The 6000-nt window shown below is 57.2% G+C and overlaps 1 protein-coding gene across 3 annotated transcripts in view; it reads left to right on the top strand.

Annotated features, from left to right (window-relative positions):
• Positions 1 to 407: 407 nt before the first annotated feature.
• Positions 408 to 6000, top strand: part of LOC144506952 (alpha-(1,6)-fucosyltransferase) — a 646707-nt gene continuing 641114 nt past the window's right edge. For all 3 annotated transcript variants that reach the window (XM_078233392.1, XM_078233382.1, XM_078233383.1), the window contains exon 1: positions 408 to 825. The gene's annotated coding sequence lies outside the window, so the exon portion shown is untranslated. The remainder of the gene's footprint in view (positions 826 to 6000) is intronic.

Here is a 6000-nt window from a genome sequence, read left to right as displayed (position 1 = left end):
AATCCGAGTCCCTGGTGCCGTGAGGCAGCAGTGCTAACCACCGTGCCACCGTCCTGCACTGTTAATACATAGATTTGAGTCCACATGGTAATTCAGAACAGGACATTGCAGTGCAAGATCAAATTCTCCCTCTTGCGCTCCAATATATTATATTGGTGGCAGAATCAATGGGCACCATTTGCTGCATGCTAATGCATAGGGAGTGGATTTCAATATATTTCATGCTGTAGCAACAATGATTCATTCTCAAAATGTATGTGCAACGGTACAGCTGTTCCTTTCGGTTTCCCTGTTGGTTACTGAGGGTGGCAAAATCTGGCAGAGGGGGGAGATATCTGAGTGTAAATTCTCAGGGGTTGTACTACATGTGATTCCTTGCTTGTCGGAGGGGGGGAAGAAGACATGCGCACATAGGCAGTGTGTGCCTGGGAGATGGGCTGAGCTTTGAGTAGAACTGTGCTCTCTCTCTCTCTGTGTTCACTCAGACTCAGGCTGCTGTTCTGCACACACAGTCTCTCCACCTCCCCAACAGTGCCTGCTTCTCCCTCCCCAATACATGGAGGATCCCTGGAGCTGATCAGTGGATCCTCTCTCTCTCTCTCACACACACACAGAGACAGCAACACACACGCATATATACAGAGACCCCTTTGGAGTTCCTGCTTCCGCCAAACACTGGCTTGACGCGAACAAACACCAGTGGGAATCCACCATCTAATAATGTGCACGTTCATTGAGCTATAGAACACACATCCTCCAAGCAAACGGGGGGAAAGGAAGGAAGGAAGGAAGGAGGAAAACAGCGGAGTGGCGCTTCTGTGGCAGGTCTGTAGCCAGTTTGTGTGTGTCGATGCTGTGTTCCGTAGGCAGCACTGTCGGTCGGTCTGTGTCTGTCTTAAGCCCATCTTGAAGCCTCTATACCCCGGCCTGTTGTTAACTGCTGCTCCCTGGAAATAGCGGTCGGCTCTTGTATTCAAATAATCCAACATTACCGTTAACTCCGGGGCCCTGGTATTCTCATTCTTGCAATAATCTGCTGTGTGTGTGTGTGTGTGTGTGTGGGGAAGGGAAATACAAAAAAAGCGGAATCCATGCAATGGGACTTAACTGTGAGCTGGCCTCTTAAGGATTTACTGTTGGAAGGAAGGCCCCTCTTTTTTTATATATTTCTTATTTTTTTGCTGATTTCTCTCTTCCCCACACACACACATTTCAATGTGTCAGATTGCAGACAGCAAGGGTGCTTCCCCAGTCTCCAATCTCTTTCTAATAAGAAAGCAATCGACTTTTTTTTTTAAAGAGGGAGATTTATTTATGAGTGAAATACTCAAATATTAATGAAATGCTCCACCCTCCCTCCAAATAAAGTGGTGGGGGGAAAAATACTGAATAGTTTATTTTCTGCTGTTGCAATTAACATGAAGGATTGTACCAAGCCCACTGCTAAGTTTGCAGTGGGTGTATTTGGTTCAAGGGGTGGTCTGGCGTGTTGAGAGGCGAATTAAGATGCAAATTTGGCGATTGCTTGCGAGAGAACAGCCAGTGTTCGCCTGGAGAGGGAAGAAGGGTCTGGTTGGGATTTCTGTTCACAGTTACTCAGTAACCAGGAGTTTTATTGTGTGTGTCGATTTCCAAATTGAAATTGGCAACACTTCTCTGTGTGAAATTCCAAGTTGCAATTGACAACACGTCTCTTTTTCTTTCGGGAAAACATGTGTTGCGTTTTGGGTGAAATAGAAGAACAGTGCTTAAGGAAATTGTTATTTAATTCGTGGGAGTAGCGCACTCTACTCGTGACCCAGATATACAAGTAAATAATGCAATTTAGTTCTCAGATACTGAGGTCAGACAGGGGGTAATTGTTAGCCCAGGAGCTGAACGGGAGGCTTAGCGGGAGGGATAAAGGGATGGTCTGTACTCGCTGCCCCCTGTGACCAGCCAGTAGTGGCACGAAAACTGTGACTGGTTTGTGTGGTCTCTTCAATGGAGTTTCAGTTTTGAGTGGGCGTGTATTGGGAGAGTTGGTCAGGATTGGGTTAAAGGATGCACCAGTGCAAACAACGGGGTGTCCCCACATGGAATGGACATCACTGAGCGTTACTTGAGAATTGCCCAAGTGGGTGGCACAGTGGTTAGCATTGCTGCCTCACAGTGCCAGGGACCCAGATTCAATTCCCGGCATCGGGTCACTGTCTGTGTGGAGTCTGCACGTTCTCCCCGTGTCTGCGTGGGTTTCCTCCGGGTGCTCCGGTTTCCTCCCACAGTCTGAAAAACGTGCTGGTTAGGGTGCATTGGCCGTGCTAAATTCTCCCTCAGTCTACCCGAACAGGCGCCAGAGTGTGGCGATGAGGGGATTCTCACAGTAACTTCATTGCAGTGTTAATGTAAGCCTATGCGTAACATTAAATACATTTTTTAAAAAAGTGACCACATTTTGATGACAATGTAAGGAATTGGATAAACCAGCTTGTAGTTTCAGAATGAGTAAGGGTGCGACAGGGTTGTTCTCCAATCCATGTGTTCAATGGAGCCCCTTAGAGACACTGCATCTAATACTCAGACCCGATTCTCACTGAGGGGTGAGGGGTGGGGGGTGGGGGGGGGTGCGCGCGTGTGTGTGTGGGGTGCGCGCGTGTGTGTGTGGGGTGCGCGCGTGTGTGTGTGGGGTGCGCGCGTGTGTGTGTGGGGTGCGCGCGTGTGTGTGTGGGGTGCGCGCGTGTGTGTGTGGGGTGCGCGCGTGTGTGTGTGGGGTGCGCGCGTGTGTGTGTGGGGTGCGCGCGTGTGTGTGTGGGGTGCGCGCGTGTGTGTGTGGGGTGCGCGCGTGTGTGTGTGGGGTGCGCGCGTGTGTGTGTGGGGTGCGCGCGTGTGTGTGTGGGGTGCGCGCGTGTGTGTGTGGGGTGCGCGCGTGTGTGTGGGGTGCGCGCGTGTGTGTGTGGGGTGCGCGCGTGTGTGTGTGGGGTGCGCGCGTGTGTGTGTGGGGTGCGCGCGTGTGTGTGTGGGGTGCGCGCGTGTGTGTGTGGGGTGTGCGCGCGTGTGTGTGTGGGGTGTGCGCGCGTGTGTGTGTGGGGTGCGCGCGTGTGTGTGTGGGGTGCGCGCGTGTGTGTGTGGGGTGCGCGCGTGTGTGTGTGGGGTGCACGCGTGTGTGTGTGGTGCGCGCGCGTGTGTGTGTGGGGTGCGCGCGCGTGTGTGTGTGGGGTGCGCGCGCGTGTGTGTGTGGGGTGCGCGCGCGTGTGTGTGTGGGGTGCGCGCGCGTGTGTGTGTGGGGTGCGCGCGCGTGTGTGTGTGGGGTGCGCGCGTGTGTGTGTGTGGGGTGCGCGCGCGTGTGTGTGTGGGGTGCGCGCGCGTGTGTGTGTGGGGTGCGCGCGCGTGTGTGTGTGGGGTGCGCGCGCGTGTGTGTGTGGGGTGCGCGCGCGCGTGTGTGTGTGGGGTGCGCGCGCGCGTGTGTGTGTGGGGTGCGCGCGCGCGCGTGTGTGTGGGGTGCGCGCGCGCGCGCGTGTGTGTGGGGTGCGCGCGCGCGCGTGTGTGTGGGGTGCGCGCGCGCGCGTGTGTGTGGGGTGCGCGCGCGCGCGTGTGTGTGGGGTGCGCGCGCGCGCGTGTGTGTGTGGGGTGCGCGCGCGCGCGTGTGTGTGGGGTGCGCGCGCGCACGTGTGTGTAGGGGGTTGGGGGGGCGTGTGTGGGTGGGGGGCGTGTGTGCGTGTGGTGGGGGTGCACGTGCATGTGTGGTGGGGGTGCGTGGGGTCAGTTTGGGTGTTTTGGGGGAAGAGACGTGGGGGCGAGGGTGTAGTGGCGGGGGGCGGAGGTGTGGGTGAACGGTTGGGGCGTCGGGGGTGTGGGTGAAGGAGCGGGGGGCAGGGGTGGGGGGCTGGAGTGGGAGGGCGGGAGCAGGAGTGTGGGTGAAGGGGCGTGGGCGGGTGCATGTGTGTCGGGGTGTGTGTGTGTGTCGGGGTGTGTGTGTGTGTCGGGGTGTGTGTGTGTGTCGGGGTGTGTGTGTGTGTCGGGGTGTGTGTGTGTGTCGGGGTGTGTGTGTGTGTCGGGGTGTGTGTGTGTGTCGGGGTGTGTGTGTGTGTCGGGGTGTGTGTGTGTGTCGGGGTGTGTGTGTGTGTCGGGGTGTGTGTGTGTGTCGGGGTGTGTGTGTGTGTCGGGGTGTGTGTGTGTGTCGGGGTGTGTGTGTGTGTCGGGGTGTGTGTGTGTGTCGGGGTGTGTGTGTGTGTCGGGGTGTGTGTGTGTGTCGGGGTGTGTGTGTGTGTGTGTCGGTGTGTGTGTGTGTGTGTCGGTGTGTGTGTGTGTGTCGGTGTGTGTGTGTGTGTGTGTCGGTGTGTGTGTGTGTGTGTGTCGGTGTGTGTGTGTGTGTGCGTCGGTGTGTGTGTGTGTGTGTGTCGGTGTGTGTGTGTGTGTGTGTCGGTGTGTGTGTGTGTGTGTGTCGGTGTGTGTGTGTGTGTGTGTCGGGGTGTGTGTGTGTGTGTCGGGGTGTGTGTGTGTGTGTCGGGGTGTGTGTGTGTGTGTCGGGGTGTGTGTGTGTGTGTCGGGGTGTGTGTGTGTGTGTCGGGGTGTGTGTGTGTGTGTCGGGGTGTGTGTGTGTGTGTCGGGGTGTGTGTGTCGGGGTGTGTGTGTCGGGGTGTGTGTGTCGGGGTGTGTGTGTCGGGGTGTGTGTGTCGGGGTGTGTGTGTGTGTGTGTCGGGGTGTGTGTGTGTGTGTGTCGGGGTGTGTGTGTGTGTGTGTCGGGGTGTGTGTGTGTGTGTGTCGGGGTGTGTGTGTGTGTGTGTCGGGGTGTGTGTGTGTGTGTGTCGGGGTGTGTGTGTGTGTGTGTCGGGGTGTGTGTGTGTGTGTGTCGGGGTGTGTGTGTGTGTGTGTCGGGGTGTGTGTGTGTGTGTGTCGGGGTGTGTGTGTGTGTGTGTCGGGGTGTGTGTGTGTGTGTGTCGGGGTGTGTGTGTGTCGGGGTGTGTGTGTGTCGGGGTGTGTGTGTGTGTGTCGGGGTGTGTGTGTGTGTGTCGGGGTGTGTGTGTGTGTGTCGGGGTGTGTGTGTGTGTGTCGGGGTGTGTGTGTGTGTGTCGGGGTGTGTGTGTGTGTGTCGGGGTGTGTGTGTGTGTGTCGGGGTGTGTGTGTGTGTGTCGGGGTGTGTGTGTGTGTGTGTGTCGGGGTGTGTGTGTGTGTGTGTGTCGGGGTGTGTGTGTGTGTGTGTCGGGGTGTGTGTGTGTGTGTGTCGGGGTGTGTGTGTGTGTGTGTCGGGGTGTGTGTGTGTGTGTGTCGGGGTGTGTGTGTGTGTGTGTCGGGGTGTGTGTGTGTGTGTGTCGGGGTGTGTGTGTGTGTGTGTCGGGGTGTGTGTGTGTGTGTGTCGGGGTGTGTGTGTGTGTGTGTCGGGGTGTGTGTGTGTGTGTGTCGGGGTGTGTGTGTGTCGGGGTGTGTGTGTGTCGGGGTGTGTGTGTGTGTGTGTCGGGGTGTGTGTGTGTGTGTGTCGGGGTGTGTGTGTGTGTGTGTCGGGGTGTGTGTGTGTGTGTGTCGGGGTGTGTGTGTGTGTGTGTCGGGGTGTGTGTGTGTGTGTGTGTCGGGGTGTGTGTGTGTGTGTGTCGGGGTGTGTGTGTGTGTGTGTCGGGGTGTGTGTGTGTGTGTGTCGGGGTGTGTGTGTGTGTGTGTCGGTGTGTGTGTGTGTGTCGGTGTGTGTGTGTGTGTGTGTCGGTGTGTGTGTGTGTCGGGGTGTGTGTGTGTGTGTGTGTCGGGGTGTGTCGGGGTGTGTGTGTGTCGGGGTGTGTGTGTGTGTGTCGGGGTGTGTGTGTCGGGGTGTGTGTGTGTGTGTCGGGGTGTGTGTGTGTGTGTCGGGGTGTGTGTGTGTCGGGGTGTGTGTGTGTGTGTCGGGGTGTGTGTGTGTGTGTGTCGGGGTGTGTGTGTGTGTGTGTGTGTCGGGGTGTGTGTGTGTGTGTGTGTGTCGGGGTGTGTGTGTGTGTGTGTGTGTCGGGGTGTGTGTGTGTGTGTGTCGGGGTGTGTGTGTGTGTGTGTGTCGGGGTG

Source organism: Mustelus asterias, chromosome 18, assembly GCF_964213995.1.
Source record: "Mustelus asterias chromosome 18, sMusAst1.hap1.1, whole genome shotgun sequence".
In the NCBI taxonomy this organism is placed as follows: Eukaryota; Metazoa; Chordata; class Chondrichthyes; order Carcharhiniformes; family Triakidae; genus Mustelus; species Mustelus asterias.
Note: the sequence above shows the minus strand (reverse complement) of the source record. Positions and strands in the feature narration are given on the sequence as shown.